The following is a 20,588-nucleotide window of genomic DNA, read 5'->3' on the forward strand; positions in this document are numbered from 1 at the left end:
GTTTTCGATGGTAGAATTCTCTCTTGCTCTCCTTTCAAGTAACAATTCGGCTCCAGGATCGGATAGAATTAAGTTCAACTTGTTGAAAAACCTCCCCGATGTGGCCAAACATCGCTTGTTGAATTTATTCAATAAGTTTCTGGAGCATAATGTTGTTCCGGATGATTGGAGACAAGTACGAGTTATAGCTATTCAAAAACCCGGAAAACCCGCGTCCGACTTCAATTCGTACCGCCCAATAGCAATGCTGTCTTGTATACGGAAATTGTTGGAGAAAATGATCTTGTTTCGCCTTGATCGTTGGGTTGAAACGAATGCCTTACTCTCAGATACACAATATGGGTTCCGCAGGGGCAAGGGGACGAATGATTGTCTTGCGTTGCTTTCTTCAGAAATTCAAATGGCTTACGCCGAAAAAAAACAAATGGCTTCAGTATTCTTGGACATAAAGGGGGCCTTTGATTCTGTTTCAATAGAGGTTTTGTCAGACAAATTACACTCTCGGGGTCTGCCGCCTCTATTGAATAATATGTTATATAACTTGCTTTGTGAGAAACATTTGAACTTTTCTCACGGAGATTCGGCAGTAAGTCGGTTCTCTTACATGGTCCTCCCCCAGGGCTCATGTTTAAGCCCCCTTTTGTACAACTTCTATGTAAGCGACATCGACAATTGCCTTACACAAAATTGCAGCCTAAGACAACTTGCAGATGATGGAGTGGTGTCTGTCGTAGGATCAAACGAATCCGACCTGCAAGGACCCTTACAAGATACTTTGAACAATTTTTCAACCTGGGCCATTGGGCTAGGGATCGAATTCTCCACGGAGAAAACAGAGATGGTGGTTTTTTCTAGGAAGCATAGACCAGCAAAACCAAAGCTTCAACTTTTGGGTAAACCGATCACTCATGCTATGTCATTCAAGTATCTTGGGGTCTGGTTCGACTCCAAATGTACTTGGGGGGTCCATATTAGGTATCTGAGTAAAAAATGTCAACAAAGAATAAACTTTCTCCGTACAATTACCGGCACCTGGTGGGGAGCCCATCCCGAAGATCTTATAATGTTGTATCGAACAACTATTCTCTCAGTGATGGAGTATGGCAGTTTCTGTTTTCAATCAGCTGCCAAAACACACCTCATTAAACTCGAGCGAATTCAGTATCTTTGTCTCCGTATTGCGTTGGGATGTATGCCCTCAACGCATACCATGAGTCTCGAGGTTTTGGCAGGCCTACTCCCACTAAAAGATCGCTTCAATTTATTATCTCTTCGGTTCCTCATCCGGTGTAAGGTTATGAACCCATTGGTGATCGGGAATTTTGAGCAGCTGATCGAGCTAAATTTTCATTCTGGATTCATGAGCTCATATCATGAATTCGTCTCCATGCAGGTTGATCCTTCTTCGTATATTCCCAACCGTGTTTGTTTTCCTGACTACATCAATTCCTCTGTGCATTTTGATCTGGCCATGAAGCAGGATATCCATGGAATTCCAGATTATCATCGATCGGGGATCGTTCCTACGATTTTCGAAGCAAAGTATGGGCGTGTCAAATGTGATAATATGTACTTTACTGATGGGTCCTCTATGAATGAGTCCACAGGATTTGGAGTGTTCAACAATTTTTTTAGCACCTCACACAGTCTTCAGTATCCTTGCTCAGTGTATATTGCTGAATTGGCAGCAATACACTGGGCGCTGGACAGCGTCGCCTCACGACCTGTTGAACACTATTACATTGTAACGGATAGTCTGAGCTCTGTCGAAGCTATCCGTTCAGTGAGGCCGGAAAAGCACTCGCCGTACTTCCTTGAGAGAATACGAGAAATTTTGAGTGCTTTATCCAGACGCTGTTATGTACCTTTGTCTGGGTCCCTTCACATTGCTCAATTCCGGGTAATGAGAGGGCTGACTCATTAGCAAAGGTAGGTGCAAATGAAGGCGAAATTTATCAGCGTCAAATCGCCTTCAATGAATTTTATTCTTTAGTTCGTAAAAATACCATCGTTAACTGGCAACGCAAATGGAACGAAGATGAATTGGGCCGGTGGTTTCACTCGATTATCCCTAAGGTTAGCCTCAAACCGTGGTTCAAAAGTCTGGACTTGAGTCGGGACTTTATTCGCACCTTCTCCCGACTCATGTCCAATCACTGTTCGTTAGATGCGCTTCTCTTTCGTTTCAATCTTTCCAGCAACAATCTCTGCGTCTGTGGTCAAGGTTATCACGACATCGAGCATGTTGTTTGGTCGTGCGAGATGTATCTTGTCGCCAGATCGAATTTAGAAAACTCCCTTCGGGCCCGAGGAAGACAGCCCAATGTGCCGGTGAGAGATGTGTTGGCTCGGTTAGACCTTGATTACATGACCCAAATATATGTTTTCCTTAAAGCTATCGATCTTCGTGTGTGATTGTACCTATGTCCTTATACCCTCCTTTTCATCCATTGCGAGCGATTGGCCCCCTTGGTATAAACAGTAAAATAAGTTGAAATGTAAATATACAATAGATTTAAGAATCGAGTGTGATCATCAACATTGTAACAATTCCCTTATATCCCATCCCTTTCCTGAAAGATGTCACCCTCTAAACTCGAGTAAACCGCGAGTAATCGGTTTTCCACCTTACTAACCATAGTGTTAGGAAAATTATTTATGTATAGTTTTAAAACATATACTTAAGAATTCGGCTCCTTTAAACTAATGTAACTGAGCCTGTAAAAATAAACGATTTATATAAAAAAAAAATACTTATTGTATTCAAAGTATTGGAATTTCCTCAATTCCTACGAATTAATATTTACATTTGCGTAAGATGATCCATGCAACACTAGTCGTCAAACTTTAATCAATTGACCCAGTATTCTAATTTTTTTTTCTGAAAACATCGTCTAGAATGCAGTTGGAAAAAAAATGAATTGATGGATTGAAATAGGGAGAGTGGTCACCCTAAGGAATATGCCCATTTCCAGCGTCCACATACCACTTCAATTCCCGTTTCTCGAAGAATATCATAGTTCAGCTCATTGTTGTTCAAGATAGCAAACGGCTTTTACTATGAAAATTCAAAATTGTTTTCATCATTAGAAAAAAAGGTGAAAAATTGAACGTTTTCTCGCTTGGAGGTAAAGTGGTCACCTGGTGGGGGCATTGTGGTCACTCGCTAATATCAAGCTAAATGGCATAGATTTATCGTTTTTTTCGTCCAAATTTGTTCAAATCATATTTGATATTGTAGGTACATGTATGAAAAAAGCTTGGTCTATTCATCTAGAGTCTCAATATAAATTTTCTCTTGCATACAAAAACGTAGTAAGAAACACATAACGTTCCGCATAATGAGGCTTGGTTTAGTTGCAATGGCATATTTATCCAGGGTCAAAGCCACAAAAGGATATTCTTCAAGGGCAGAATGTAATGAGGTATATCAGCTTTAGTAAACAGAACATTGTAAGTTGTTATTCACCTATGACCACTTTGTCCCCAAACATCAAATTAATTTCTATTCTGCTAATTAATCGCTGAGAATAAACAAAATATCTGTTCATCTCTCCTAGAATATGTGAACAGTCGTCCAAACTGATGATTCGTCCAATATATCAGATTGATTGAATAAACTGAATTTCACGGGAAATTCCTTAGATACCATGCGCACAGAACTACGGCCTAATGGCTACCGATAGAGCAATTTCTGTTTTTATTTATATTTTGATATACGACAACTCTACTGAAGTACAGGGTGCCTTAAAAGTCATGAAAATCTCCGAACATAAGGTGACTATCAATACGGCATCCATAGTCAATAGTTATACTACCAAACAAGCAGGTGACCATTTTGTCTTCCATGACCTACCTTTTAGAAGCCGGAAACCGATTTTTATTATTTTTCTACCAAAAATGCATGATAAACTTGATTGTTTCTATCAACAAAATTGAAGGTCTCCGACCATTCTACAATTCCTTTCTTGACACCACAATGCCACAATCTTCCACTATTTAAAACGTTTCACAACAAAATTTTATGCAAAATATTTTAATTTTTCAAACGAATGCAATTTGTCAAAGCAATAACTGGGTATTGTATAGAACATTTTCAAGTTTTCACAACTTGCTGTGCGATTGTTCTTCTTCTTCTTCAATGGCACTAACGTTCCTAGAGGAACTTCGCCGTCTCAACGTAGTATTACTTGCGTCATTTTTATTAGTACTTAGTTGAGATTTCTATGCCAAGTAACACGCCTTGAATGCATTCTGAGTGGCAAGCTCTAGAATACGCGTGATCACAGTGCAAGTCGGAGGAAATTTCTTTGACGAAAAATTCCCCCGACCAGAACGGGAATCGAACCCGAACACCCGGCATGTTAGTTGTGACGCTAACCACTCGGCCAAGGGAGCACGATTGTTACGTCATGAAATATTCATAATCCTAAATAAAAGGATAATTTTTATTCGACCCAGAATATCTCTGTAAACAGATTCTACTGGAATTTCATATAAACAAATGGAAGCGAATTAATCAGGTTAATTGGATTATTACTGGCGAAGATGTTAATGGATTTTGAGATGGAATAAGTACACTTTTGAAACCAAGCTGAGAACTTAAATTAACATTATCGTATAAAATATTGTATTCTATTGTTGATATCACAACACATGTTTTTGCAAGTGTTTAAAAAATCGTGAATTAAAATTGTATTTGAAATTCATTAAATTCATTTATTTCTATTTGATCAAATCACAAAACCAATCTTTGAAGTTGTGTAGTTTATATTCAGATGCGGATTGTTCCTCAACTGGTCCACTATTTTTTACGTGTTTACAAACCAGATAGTCTTTATATTTTCGCTGATAATGGAAAACAAAAAAAATATATATATACCCTCAAATATTTCAAAATTAAACGAAACATGTGCTTTGTTATGGTACTCATTTCTCTGCCGTACAACAACAATGGGCCACAGTAAAGCAGGTAAAGCAGGGTACAGCAAGTGAAATTTGAAATAAAATAGACTGGTATAAATGGAATTAAAATTGAATTTAGGCGCAATTCAGTTATTTCTTAATTATTTTAATTAAAAAAGGAAAAAATGTCCACGTGGACAAAGGGGGGTAAGGGTATGAAAATGTCCACGCTTGTCCACGGAGGGGGAGAGGGGAGTTTAAAATCGTGCTTTTTATGTCCACGTGGTATGTGGACAGCCCCTAAGACGTACTCTCAGTATTCTTTCCAAATTTCTGTCTCGAATCTATCGAGAATGACGTGCAAAAAATTGGAATGTACATTTTTTACCATAGATCCTATGGTGAACCTCATAGGGGTTCAAAAAATAGTCGAAATTTCTTATTTGGTACCCTTTGCAATATTTTCCATAGAGTAGGTGATTTGGTTTGGGGGCACTTTTACTTTCTTACCCAACCAGGCCCTTTCTGATTTTAGAGACGTATCACTGTAATCTGGGATGGTGCTGCTAATGGGCTGTCGAGTTGGTAGGAATTCATTTATTTATTTAACTATTTATCAACAGGTTGACATTGAACCCTAATGATACTAACTACTTAACTAATTGTCTTAACCTAATAACGTTTAAGATTGTCTAAGACAATTTTTTATTCAGTTCCTTGATATATGAAAATCGATATTTTCAAAATGGCGATTGAATGTTCGAGCCATGCTAGCAACAGGCTCATGGTGAAAGTAATTAGTTCGGGCAGTTGGAAGGCGGAAAAATTCGTGGTTACGCAGATTTCTCCTTCTGACGTTGAAATTAATGCAACTTAACAATCCAGAACAGTCGATGTTGGCTTGGATGAGATCGTAAACGAAAACAACTCTAGCTGTGTTACGTCGTACGCATAACTGATCCAAACCCAGGAGCTTACAACGATCTTCATATCTTGGAAGGTTTTGAGGGTCATTCCAATGGAGACGACGCAGTGCATAACGGACAAATTTTCGCTGCACAGACTCCACTCTTTGTATGTTATTGTGGTAATATGGAGCCCAGACGACCGAAGCGTACTCCAAAATCGAGCGAACCAGAGAGCAGTATAAAACCTTAAGGCATTGTATGTCCGTAAAGTGTTTAGTAGTGCGGAAAATGAATCCAAGAGCCTTGGAAGCCTTTGAGACTGCGTATGCGATATGTTCGCTGAACGTGATCTTCGAATCTAAAATAATTCCCAGGTCTTTTATGCATGTAACTCTGTTGAGTACCGATCCGAAAAGCTCATAATCGTACTGTATCGTTGTGTGTTTGCGAGAAAAAGAGATGACAGAGCATTTTGATGAGTTCAGTTATTAGTTCATAAACGTATAACCATTGATGGTTCATGAATAAAAACAAGTCTATGCATCATCATGACTTACTTTTCTCCTCATTTCCTATCTTTATTTCCTTTTTCGTCATTGGTGCTAATTGATTTTAATTGATTGCTATTTTAGTTTTTGAAATGCATTTTTATAGTATAGGACTTTAAGTGTATTTTTTTCATATTTTTATGTTATTTCCAAAAGTCACTCATATGACACACAGTTTCCGTTTTTGAATTATATCGATGTTGTTATTAGAAGAAAATTACCCTCATCTATGCCTATTTTTCCCAAAAATTCAGCTATCTCTGAAATGGCCGTTTTCGAAAATGGAATTCCGTTTTCACAATGTATTTGTTTCAATGTAACATTTCAATTATGATTTTCAGAATGTTGTATGACAATTTCCTGTAAGTTACTCTGACAATTTCCTTACTAAGTTACTGTATGACATATTGTTGATGTATTTGTGCTATATCGATTTAAAACGAAAGCACAACAAAGTTTCACCCTTTACTGAAGAGTCGAGACTAATTTTGGAAAAATTGAGCATGCAAAGATGCCTAATAAGTTTATGTCTTCAGGTCCACCATTCTTGAATGAATCCTGGCGTGGAGGCTGTCAATTCCGAGTCAAGTTGTTGTTATATGCATGGTTTGAAGAAAATTTTATGACATTTTTTGATAGATCTTGGCCTCTTGGATTATTGTTTGCAATAGTAGACATTCGTACATAAAACAATTATACCAAACTTTCAGATGAGCTTTCTTCCAAGCAATCTATACAATAAGCGAAACGTACAAAATAAAATGCACACAAGATAAACGGAACCTTCTGAAACCTTCCGAACCAATTTCATCAATTTTTGTTTAATTTGTAAATCAGCTTGATTTCAGTACTGCTTATAATTTTTAATTTCATTGAATACCACGACAATTCGTATATAAAAGCGAATTTTCTTATCTTTCCCTATCGTTCATCAAATACCTCGTAGAACCCAATAAACATTGTTACATGTAACATGATGGCAGCAAAATATTTGTCAAAACGAGCGGCTCTTAGCAAAAAGAAAGAACGAACAAGCGAAACATTTCCTCACATTTCGGCATGCGAACAATAGTTCTATTGACATAGGACTATGTCTTTGATTTCTATATAGGGGGGTCACTCTACGAAAAATGTAACGATTCATTAAGAGTTTTCGAACGCATATTACTTAAAATGGTTATTGCGACATATGTTGTGTTATATATCATTAGACAGGAAATTTATCCAAAATTTTTTTTTGCTCGAAACATGAACAGTGAATATAGTAAAAAAAGTTAACAATTTGACGAGTTAATTGGGTATGTTTTCTTTCGATTGCACTATCCACTCGCTTCCTCCCCGACGCAATGAGCAATCTTTTTGCCTAAATTCGGGGGTTAGCTCATAATGTGAATTGATGCGTAACATGAGTTATTCTCCATTTACCGATAATAGGCATTAATTTTATATTATATTGTATGTCGTCCATTCACTTTGTGCTCAATTCATGTTTTTATCGTGTAGGTCCAACTACTAACAATTTGTGTAATTGTGGTCCAGGATGTCATAATATCGAACATACTCCATTATGTAAAAATGAAATAAATTAATATGGCTGCTGATTTAGCTGATTTTTACGTGGGTTATGATAGCTTGAGTAGTCACGATCTTACAGGACTATACAGTTATTACAAATAATGTTCCGGACAACATGGTAATGAAGGAAATAATGCTATTTTTATCTATAATATATTTTTGTAGTCATAGATTGATTTGACTTAGGCTTATATTTATGTGGGTCTTAACTATTTAGACTTGTGTTTAAAAATGGTACATGATGACTCTTTGTCTTCTTCTGCATGATTGAAGAAGAAAAGGGTAGTAATGGCTTTAATGGTATTTTTGTGTACATTTTTGAACAGATTGCGGTACTGAATTCTACCACTTTATGTCATCTAACCCGTTTAAAGGATACAAGTACATACAGGAAACGGTTTTTCCAGGGAATCCATTTGATGTATCTGTTGTTTCCACCCGGGTGACGTCTTTAGAGAACCCCTATTAAACTGACAAGAGCCAACATATCGAGTTCCCCACTGGCATTTTCCCTTTGTTTTCGGCCTGAATTGGGTTCCCCACTGACAATTGTGCTTGAGATCTTCTTAATGATGTTAACCTCAATCATAGCACCCGGCTGGTTGTTTCACCAAGCAGTGGACTGTATTTTGCTGCGATCATGTTTGTGCGTGTTCGAACCAAACTTTTCCACAGCCGCCCATGCGGCTGACACGCAAGGTCAACGAATATGGCAATCTCAACCAAAGTAGCAGTTATGCTACTTAGGAGAGAATGCGTTTCCACGGAAATGATTTCGAGCGGCCCAGTGCCGCGTGCAATGCGAAGCAAATGGAAAATTCCATTCGCTTCTTTGGTCCTGTTAAGGACCAATCCAAAACCAAAAACTATACCACGGACCGAATGAGGGATTAATCGGTTGGTAGCAAATAAGTCACTTAATCCTTTGTACACATTTTATTTACACCAAATTTACAAGATAAAATACTTTCTTTTTAGCTTCTTGCTTCCCAATGTTTTATCAAGCGAAATAAACTGCTTTGCTTAGCGGCGGTTGAAACTCAAGTCCCTATCTCCCTGCACGCAGTGCAGGATGTTGTCGCTCGTAATGCACTCTCCCCACGGGTGGGGCGTATGTTGGTGTGTGTATCCTCGCGATCGTCCTTTTGCTGTCTTCCTTCCACCACCTTCCTGTCGCTCGTAAATTCAGTGCTCTGCGCTGAGCGGTGGACTGAACAGTATCAAAAGAGAAAAAATACAGATTTTGAACAATGAAAAACTCAATTTAAATGCAATCACTACACACAACCACAGTCCTATGTCAAGATCCCGTTCGTGCCCCTAGGCTCAGACCCATCAACTTTTTTTACAAAATAATAAATCACCATTGAAAACATATTCAAAGTACCAATACCCAAAAAATGAATGTTTATAATAAAACTAACGATCTAATGCAGTTATCTCAGCAATATGGGTCTTATTCTCGTATGCAGTTCACGGTGTAAACGAAATTAACGATACGTCATTGAACTTCGTTTTACGAGTTAGTGAAGCATCAAAGATAATAATGGGGTTTCAGGCAGAATGAACACTTTTCAAATACATATTATAAATGAAAATCAACTTCTACGTATCAAATTAGTGTTCAATGTGAATGGAAGACTTTGTTGGTAAAATAATTTCTTACAAAAATTGTATCTGAAAACACTTTTATATTATATCTAGCTGACCTGGCAAACTTCGTTCCGCCCACAATAGTTTTTCTGATTTATATAATTTCGAGCACTCACGTTCCCCGAAAATTATTTCTTTGTGCGCGATCTATATTCGCAGTATACAATTTCTTTTTTGACATATAACCCTTATGCAGACCGAGACAGATCAATTCTGATACTAACTGCTCAAATCCGTTGCTCCCTTCTTGACTTAAATCGTGAGGAATGGAGACCAAATCATTTTTATTTATTTAGATTTTATATATCTTGCCAAAAAATTACTTTCAAATTTTTCAACACTCCGAGTGGTTTTTCTAAATTTTTTTTCAGCAAATAATCCTGACGCAGACTGAGACATTTCAATTCTGATACTTATTGTTCAAATCCGTTGCTCCATTCTTGAATTAATTTCATTTTCATTTATATAGATATACAAAACTTGCCAAAAAATGACTTCTTGACTTAAATCGTGAGGAACGGAGACCAAATCATTTTTATTTATTTAGATATATAAAACTTGCCAAAAAATGACTTTCAAATTTTCCAACATTCCGAATTTTTCGAATTTTTCTAATCATCTAAAATATTTTCCAAAGTAGGGTAAATGATCTTGGCTTGTCCGATTTGGGGTGTTTTTACGCAACTAGTAAATGCAAATCGATTTTTCTTCATGAAAATCACACATAATCGATACGAGTTTGTGTTTGTTGAAAAGTCCCAAGTCTCTAGTTGCTAATACTACCATAAGGTGTTGAAATTATTCAAATTTTTATGTTTTTTTTTAAAACACAGAGAAACTTTATTTCTGCTATCCGCGACGGACACAATAAACAAACTTCAGCGCGCCAAGCAGTTGCCATAGAAATCATGTGGACAAATCAACATTATTGAATGCGTTAATTTAATGGTTTAGCTATGTAAATCAAATACAAATGGTGAGCAAGCATGATGTTTACAGTATTTGTAAGTTTTGTAATCCAGAAAAGGTCTGAATACGTGCCAAATAATCATCTGGTGATCGATTAAAAGTTAGCTCGAATGAGGGGCGCATTGACACAAATAGAAGGTGTATTTTATAATCCTTTGAAACATGCGATTTCGTAAAAATATACTATCAAACTACTATAAAACATGTAAAAGACAATTTTAATTATATGTTTCGAAACATTCGAATACCTTATTTGACACAGGAGCGCTGAATTAGAGCATTCGAAAAAGTGGGCTAATCATGATCACGTTTTCGACTGGACAAACCAAAATCATTTACCTTGCTCTATATCATTCTAATTTGGGTGAAGACAAACTCAAAAAATATACTGACCGTGCTGATCTGATCAGCCGTTCTCCTGTGATGATTTTTTATACGTACGTGGGAAAATTTTCCTTTTATATATAAAGATGATAAGTTTTAGTGGAAAACTAATTCGTATTCAGATGTCGACACCGTACAATCGCGGATATATTTTATTTCGTTTTCAACGTGAATGCATACAGAAACAAGACCCTATTGAATAATGAATAATGCCAAAAGTACTATCAGTAAATATTAGCAGACCATTCGGACATACCGTTTTGTCTCATATTCCGAACAGTCTCAAATTCCGAACGCTTCATTTTTAAATGTAAACTTACTGAACTTTAATGTTATAAATAATTGAGTAATAAAAACCCCGACATTCTTCATTCATTTTAACATCCTCTACAGGTATTTGTACTGCCTATAACTTAAAATATTAAGCATTTGCAAAAAAGTGACTGTCAAAACCTGCGATAAAATGATTGCGTTAGCCAATTCGGAATTGGAATCAAGTTTCAAAGCATGAAATCCAAATTTTTGGGAGTATAATATTTTTCCAAAGAAGAATAGCTAATAGGCTTTAATTTGATTTATCGATCATCTGAATCGGTCGAGTAACTCAAAAGTTGTGATTTTTTTAACAAAAATCCATTTTTCCTGGTAGAGACAATTGATCAAACACTTTTTCAGTTTTTCACCATGAATATGTATTTGTAAATGAATTTTATGGTGTACAAATGAAAGAAAATGCTTTATTGTATCTAAAAACCACATTAGTTTCACGAAAAAGAACTATTTTGAGTAATAAGACACTGTATGATGGCCAACAAAGATTAGGTGTTCGGAAATTGAGACAAAACAGTGCGTTACTTTCTTTATGGAGCGATAGTATTGGAAACCAGCCAATGAATATACAATTCGACATAATTCCAACGACGCAGCATTTTATTATCTTCTTTCATCCACATCGTTGTAAATGACCATAATATTCGTCAATCCTTCAGCAAATCACCATCACAACACACTAACAGTTCAGAGCTTAGTGCGAAGTCGAAAAACAATTAGTGTTGGTCAGCCAGCAACAATGTATCAGTTCACCCTTTTTCTAATCGAATTTTTATGTCTTGTGAATTTATCCACGAACCAAAACGGTGCTACTATGAATAATAGACAACAGTACTCAATATAAACAGGAGTTGCGATTCATGCTTCAGAAAAGGATTAATGTAAGACTCCATGTATCGCGGCACTGTATAAATTTATAGATGTTCTGTTTGTTTAAACAGAAAGATAAAAGGCGAAAACACCAAACTAATTATTCTTGTAATACATGCGAAAGATATCACACGAAGATTTATAATAAAAATTGTTGAAACATAAACATAAAACCATTGTTTAGTAAATATATAAGTATTTACTAAACAATGGTTTTATGTTTATGTTAACAAAAGTTAGAAAAGAAAAGAAGTTAACAAAAAATAAAAAAAATCTTGTTCATCTTTCATAATCTCACAAAGTTATACATGTCTGCTTTTTCAAGTAAAAATTATTGCGACCAGTACGACACACTTGTCGAAATTTTATACGACCGCAAAGGGTTAAATTTATAAGTTCAATTTTGAAGCATAATCTTAACTAATACTAAATATCATTGATTGGCATAGTTATTATGAATTTGACGATGGTATCCACATAAAAATTCGCATTCACTGTGCTTTAGTAGGAAAAATAAAAACAGTGTTATTTATTTATTGTAAAGCTAGCCTATGACGTAGACTTTTGCATCTTTTCGTCTCAGATTGAACATGAGAAAGCAATACTACAGGCTGCATATGAATGCAAAAATGACTCTCATTTTGACTGATTCTCTATGAATAAAATTGGTAGGTTGGGGAAAAAATATGATTGAGATCAAGCCATAACTAATATTGGATCGTTTTTTTTTTAAATCTGTAAACCTGTATGAAAACCAAAAAAAAAATCTGTAACCTGTATCTATAGATTCTTGGTTTCAAAAAGTCTGAAAAATCTGTATAAATACAAATTATTCTGTAGATATGGTAACCCTGCCCCTGAAATGCTGATGTTCAGATGTTCTGATAATTTCAAAAAAAAATGAAATTCTACGTCGAATTGATAACATGTGGAGTTATTCACTTCATCGTTATTTGTTTTTTTTGTCGTTCTTGTAGTTTTTGATAGTGCTATTTTATGCCAAATACCCAACCCAACCCAACTCTTTCTCATTTTTTTTTTAGATATTTGCACATTAGGTGGCTGCCCAAAGCTACTATTTACATTGTTATATGACCATTTTTTATTTCGACTTATTATTCGATCCTAAATAATAAGAAAAATTTATGAAATAAATGAAAAAATCCCAAAAACCCTTTGGAAGAAATCAGGTTCTCTGATTAAAATGTGATGTTGGACGAAGTTGTTAGACGGTAAGTAAACTTTCTAGGAAAAATGACATTTTAGATACACCCTAAAAATTGCCCAAAATTGAACTATAAAAGAAATATTGATATTTATCTACATAAATTGAAATTGAAGTCCAAATGTGTTACTAAGCGCAAAACCCGAGGAAGAAATCGTTCGATTTCAACCATCTTTATTTTGTTGTATCCGTATCTGCCCGTAGATCAATGTCATGGAGAGAAAAATCGGAAAATTTTTGGGAAACTCCAAACGAAGGTTGAAAACCCGGAAAATTGAATTCCCATATGTTTTACAATGACATCGTAATAAGCGTTGTTAGTCCTTTCGATGTTTGCTCTAACGAAATTGATCTTTGTTCGAATGAGGAAATAGATTTTTAGGTGAAATAACGTACCGTCGATGGGGGTGAGAATGGGTTAAAAAAAGGTAATTTTCTAACTTTTTATTGAATAACTATCGTAAATTAGAGTAAAACGCAATTCTGATTACGTAGAAATGTTCTCTAATGATGAACTTACGAGTTTTACGATCGAATAGTTGAATAATAATGATTTTTCACTGAACTACGATGAAATGAAAGTAGGCCCAATCTCATCCCTTAGAGGGGGTGACAATGGGTCAAATAAGTGAATATTACTTTCTATTGAAGGTGGAATGCCGCGTTGTGCGCCGTTTCTCGTCAGCTGTCATTGCTTACGTTTTGTACTAACACATTCGCTTGACGCAATCGGTTGATTTGTAATCACAATCTAACGTTCGCGTCGCCGCTTTACATGTAAACAAAAACAAAGCAACGCTCAACAGATTCACTACACTTCAATGATGTTGGTGCAATATATCAGGTCTGACTCCTACAAAATATTTTCACATTACATTGTTGGTAACACAGCGTTTCCTCTAAAGCCCAACCTCATGCAACATCTCTCGGCTGTTTATGGAAGCTTTAATTATCTGCTTTATTGTGTTAGAAGAAATACCAAAAACATAACTTATTCTGGTTGCACGTTGTAAAATATCCGGATAGACAATATTAGGTTGGGGTTTTAGTGATCAATATCTCGCGTAATATCGATCATACAGTTTTATGCTTAGGCTTGTTGTAAAGGTGACATTTCACACTAAAGAAAAATTCTTTTGTTGGTTTTTGTTTGTTCCATCCAGTAGTGAGTTACAGGGTGTTAACAATGGAGGTCTAAAAAGAGAAAATTCGGTACATTTTACACTTTTCATTTTATAAATGCTAAAATGCAAACCAGGTCGCTGAAATTGTGATTGATGTTTATGATGCCGATACTGCAACAGTAAAATGCTTGCAATTTAATTTATTTAAAAAAAAATCCTTTTTTTAATTTTTTTTTTAAATTTAAGTGACAAGTGACAAGAAATTGGGATCAAGAGAAGGTTGTAAAAATCAATTGCTATGGTTTTTCACTAATAAGGACCAAGACCTCTACGATAGAGAATTTTCCAACAAAATGGTGTATATTTGACCCATATCGGATAATCCGAAGCATATTAAAAATAGTTTTGAATTTCACCCAAAAATAATGGATTACTTTTTCCTAATCTAATATAATCACTTCCAGAAATTGCTGATAAAAATGTGGAAGTGGTAACGCTGCTCCACAACTTCATGAGTGCAGAGGGTTCTGAAGGTTCTATGAATTTGAGAGAATGGCGTTCTCAAGTTTCATTTCTTATGGATTTGTCAGCTACAGAAATTCAAACAGAAAACAATTCTAGTAAGGCTTCGTATCAGCTACCTGATTTACTGCTTACTGGTTATGTACAAGATAATTAAAAATAAAACAATTAGAACATCAATTTCGTTTTTATTTTATTCTCGCATTCCCATTGATAATACTTTTAAACATTTGAGGATTCATTGAGGTCGACGATTTTATTCAGATAAAAATCGGTGAGGCATCAGCCCAAGAACTCAGCTTCCAATGGTTCAACCCTCTAAGACCCAATTTTTTTATTCGTCTAAAAAACCCATTCCACTTATATCTCGAATTTCCGACTTTCAACATAAAATACTCCTAGCAGAAACTGTCAGCATAAAACCAATGTGTATGTGTGATAGATGAAAATATTCTAAAGACGTTTTGGTGGGGGTGAACGTTGAAAATAATGTCTGAATAATTTGAAAAGAAAATCCGTGAAGCCCGTCTAAAGGCGGGGTTGGGTTGTAGAGGGTCGATATCGGCATCTTGTACATCGATTCGCAAATGTATTTTGCGAGGGCATCATGTCTCGTAGGTTCTGCTGTACATATTGTTCTCACCATGAACCGAACGAAAATCAAAAGCTTTGTGCTACCGTTTGTTTCTTTCCCTTGGAGTTTCGCGTTCCCCCCCGGCAACCAGAACAGTGTTCAGCGTACAAGATGCTTTGCCGCAACTATCCACATGATATCCGATCGATTTTTGCTGGCAGTAATACAATACAGAAAATTTTGTTTTTTAAGCCGTCGGGTATTACTGTAGCTGTAGTTATAAATTATCTTCTTTTGCGGATGTGTTTTCAAAAACTTTGTTGCTTAAAAGTACGACCATGATGGAACTGCAGTCGGTGCTGATCCTGAACTTAAGCTTGTGATAGCGCATTTATTCCGCGAATATATTTCTCACGGAAGCTCTTCTACCTTTTTTCATCACTACCATTCTTCCACTACAAAACAAAACCATATAAAAATATATTTAATATTTAAAAAAATGTTTAGCTGCAACTTACTTCTTTGTTTGTGCATTTAATATATCAGTCCATTTCTTTTTGGTTGGCTGTTTTTATACAATCTGGGAACGTAGAAAAATCTTATTCTTGTTGTGTCCACGACATCGATTGAATGTTTTGACGTTGGTCTACGTCTTTCATTTCTATACCGGGGTGTAAAATCAATGTTTCGAAAACGAAAGCGGTACGCCGGAGACCGAGATTTTGAGCGTTAATAGCTCCTAAACAACTGAACAAAATGGTATGATAAACACTTCATTCGAAAGATAAAATGTCTACGCGTTGTATACTTGTTACTTTTTGATCCAAAAACTTGTTTCAATAGCCTTAAAATTGCTTTCAAAACAGGCTATTGAAAACACCAATCGGTATATAAGGGAGCACCGCTCGGAAATCTACTCAGTTATAATTGAACAGCGATTGGAGCCAGAGCTGCGATCCATCACCGTCAATGTCACAAAAAAGCTGACCATAGTCACTCAATTCCTCTCACGGCACGTGAGATCCAAATATTCAGTAATGATACTCACTCTTTTGTTTCTGACACCTAACCAAATGACGGTTGGTTCCAATGCCTCTCACTGCCGATCGCTCTGTTTACAACTTTACGTTACGAGAGCGGTGGTTGTGGCGTATGATGGTAATAGAAATGTGAGTGATCAGACAGTTCCAATCATTTTTGACAATCGCGACGGTTGTTTAGATCAAGAAGGTGGAGTTAACAGGTGGCTCGTAATTTACACTATTTAGAAAAGACGTATGAGGAATGGCAAGACGAAAGGTTTGGATTTGTTTATGTTATTACTTACGTTGGTATGGTTACATTTGATTTCGTCGAAGGTATTTGAAGCAGTATAATAAATAAACAGTTGTCGTTGAAAATAGTAACCTAGTAATCTTTATGCATATGCTTCCGCCAGCTGGCTCGGCTAATGTGATATGATTTATTCAGGGAATGCTTTGATCGTGGTACCGACATGGTGCATAATTTGCAGCTTTGTTTTTTGTGCTGGTTCATAACGGCAATCAACTGTGCCGACGAAACTGTAGCCAATGTTTAGTGTTGTTTGGATACCATCTATGTAAATAAATTCAAACTTACGGGATACGTCCGAATGGCAATTCTGACATTACGTTTTACCTTCCACTTCACTTTCCTTGGTTTAGATTTGTTTGTTGAAGTAGAAGTTGTTGTAGTTGTTAGAGATGTCTAAATTTTTCGTTTATTCGATTATCGATTAATCGTGAGGCCATTTTTAAATATTCGATTCATTCGAACAATTGTCTTTCAGTATTCGAGTATTTATTTCTTGCAGTTAACATGAACAAACATTTATAATAAAAAAGATTATGGTGTTATAATTTTAAAAGTTATATTAAATATAATTTTCAAATAAACATGGTGCAGCAAAAACCGTTATTTGAATGAAATGGTATTTAAGTATATTGATAAATTTACCATTTCATAATTATTTGCGGATCATGAAAATGATCCGATTGAAAACCGACAAGGCGCTTTTTTTATTTAGAGTTAAGCCTCACCAGAACTATTAAAGTTTAGTTAATAAACGTGAGATGAACACAAAAATTTCATTTTTTTATAAAACGAAAGAAAATTGCGATCTTAAAGAATCGCTCAAAAATCATCCACTTCCATTGAGGCTTTATTGAGGAACTTCTTATACAGTGTTACAAACTGCGCCACGAACACGTCCAATGGAATATATGTTTGCTTCCTTGCTGCATCCAGTGTTCATAATGCCCGACAAAATTCAATGTTTGCGTCTTCAGACTCATATCGCAATTTTTAACCAGATTCGGTACCAATCCACAGATTATAACATTCGATAGAACGCCTTGAAATAGCAGCTCGTATAGCCGTTCACCCACCCCCTCCAGTTTCTGTGGACTTTGTTCGAGGACAATCTGATTGGCGGTTTCTCGATGGAATATTTGCCAGTCAATTTCCGGTACTTCTTAGTTGACCGTGAACGGTTACTGTTGTACCTTGCAAGCTTCCAGCATGAGGATAGCGTAATTCTTTTCTCCGAAGGAATGTGCGGAAATGCAAATAGTGTTGTTATATTCAAGAAACAAACAAATGACAATATTACATTCAAAATTTTAAGAATATTCTCCTAAGATAGAGTCGGCTCCCTTATTCCCAAGCAACGACTTCTCACCACGGGAATAACCCGCGAAGTTGAATTGGCGCACAAAATCAATCTGCACCTAGACACATACTTTTCAATGGTTCTTCTCAGCGCATCCTGGGTATCTTTGGTCAGCTAATCCACCACGGACAAGACGAGTCGCATATTCACTCTACCCGGTGGGATCAATTTGATTGATCAAATCCGACACGATCACCCTGTCATATATCCCGGTAACCGATGAATTCAACTCGATGTGGTATGTACTGCTGATGGTACTGATTTCCACCTTCCGGTTCGAGGGCGTTGTGAAGTTTCATATTTCATTGCGTAGCCGTTCCACGCCCGATTGGTAAAGTTTCCACAGCAGATACATGATGCGAGTTTTCTTACTGGCCCGGAAGGACCGTATAACACGAGATGCTGGAAGTCTCCCTGGGAGCAAAGATTAATCAGATGCGCAACTTGCGTTTTGTGGTAGTCCAGTTTGGACAGCTGGCGCGATCGGTAGCGGTCAACTCAGAGAGCCATTGTACACAAAAATATTTGATGTATAATACAAAAATACTAGGTGACTTGTTGTTTTCGTGTTGGCCTTTGTCAGAGTAAATGCATCACCTCCAGATATGCCAGATGATTTTTTTGAAAATCTTCGACAAAAATCTGAAATGTTGATGAAATCTGAGATGCAGATACTTTTGTAACCGCGAGAATAGCAAAGTAATGTTTGAAAAAAGGGCTTTTAAGCGCAGGGAATCAAGTCATAAAGAGAAGAAATATCATATCCCTACAGTCTGCAACTGAAAATATAAGTTTGCAACAGGATAGACAGGACATTAAATATCAGTAAAATTGCAAACATGTCTGCAGATTTAGTATCCTTGCAATGATGAGAAACAAATTTGGTGAAAAAATCGAAGTCGAACGGGTTACAAAATACATCATTTTGCTAATTTCAAACCCGATCGGGAGCCGGAATAGAGGGGATACGCAAGACGTGTTATTCCACAAACTAAGTACTAATACAAATGACACGTGTATTACTACGTAGAGTCGGCGAAGTGCCGCTAAAAACGTTAAGGCCGTCTGAAAAGTTGAAAAGAAAATACATGCCTGAAAACACAATATTCTTCAAATTGTATTTAAAATGAAACTGTATATTCACATCTGGCATTCCTAGTCACGAAGAACGAATACAAAGAGGCGAATGTTGTGAATATCGCCAAACACCAAACCATCAGCTAGACTTTTGAGTGTCGCACTATTCTGACATTTCAGCGACAGGACACTCACCAAGGAGCTCGGATTTCTACCGTCAAGTAGAAGTTCACCATGCGTTAGTGTTGTGATAATACTCTTCTCACACTATTGGACTGACTTTGGGATGGTCACCAAAGATAATCGTAGTACAAAATTTGTTGATTATCTTTGTGTGAGTACCATCACTTGATTCTCACGACAAATCGCAGCTCTGATTGGAGCATGTTGTCGCTGTTGTGGTGAAGCTCTTCGTTTATCATGAAAGCGCGGATGAACGCTGTCACCAAGAGCCTGTTTGTGCACCTTAGGCCAGAAGGGAATCCATCAGGAGGACAGTGATGCCACAAACGGTTCCCCGGGAAGACATCGGAGTGTGTGACGGCTGCTGCACACATACACGCGCGGAACTCTTCGTTTGGATGCCATTCAGCATCGAGAAAATTCCGGAAAGATCTAATCGTTGCTGAAAAATAATCTGCCAGTTCCCCTTGGAATTGAAAAATACATTCATGCGAAAGAGTTTATTTTAATGTTTTCTCTCCATGTAACACTGTGACCAAATATTTTTCAATCAAGTGCTATTAACAGGTGGTTATCGAGTTCGCATTAACCACTGGTGGGCTTCGAGTATCGAGAAAATCTGGAAAAATCTAATCGATGTTGAAAATTAATCTGCCAGTTCCCTGGGAATTGAAAAATACATTCATGCGAAAGAGTTGATTTTAATGTTTTCTCACCATATAACACAGCGACCAAATACATTTAATTCTGTTTTTTCAATCAACTGTAATTAGCAGGAAAGCTTCTGAAGATTGTTCTTCCCCATCAGTAGGATATTTTCGTATCCAATATTGTAAGCGCGCGCAAAGGAAAATGTTTCGTATCACGAAAATTATATAATTTTCATTCGATTATTGCTCAGTCGTCGAAAGTTTCAAACTGAGAGAGTTCATTCCCCTCTAGTTTGCCTTCCAAATTGCCATCGTAAACCACACCTTCTCTCGATTCAATCACGCACAAAAAGCATACTTAAGCGATATTCTGGTGGTGAATCGCATTCATTTTTCGTG

The 20,588-nt window shown here is 36.5% G+C and overlaps 1 protein-coding gene and 1 pseudogene across 1 annotated transcript in view; one reads left to right on the forward strand and one right to left on the reverse strand.

Annotated features, from left to right (window-relative positions):
- LOC129775075 (uncharacterized) overlaps positions 1–20,588 on the forward strand; it is a 179,844-nt gene that overhangs the window by 8,837 nt on the left and 150,419 nt on the right. The gene's annotated exons all lie outside the window — the stretch shown is intronic.
- On the reverse strand, positions 17,742–18,789 carry LOC129775076 (replication factor C subunit 3-like; annotated as a pseudogene).

Source organism: Toxorhynchites rutilus, chromosome 3, assembly GCF_029784135.1.
Source record: "Toxorhynchites rutilus septentrionalis strain SRP chromosome 3, ASM2978413v1, whole genome shotgun sequence".
In the NCBI taxonomy this organism is placed as follows: Eukaryota; Metazoa; Arthropoda; class Insecta; order Diptera; family Culicidae; genus Toxorhynchites; species Toxorhynchites rutilus.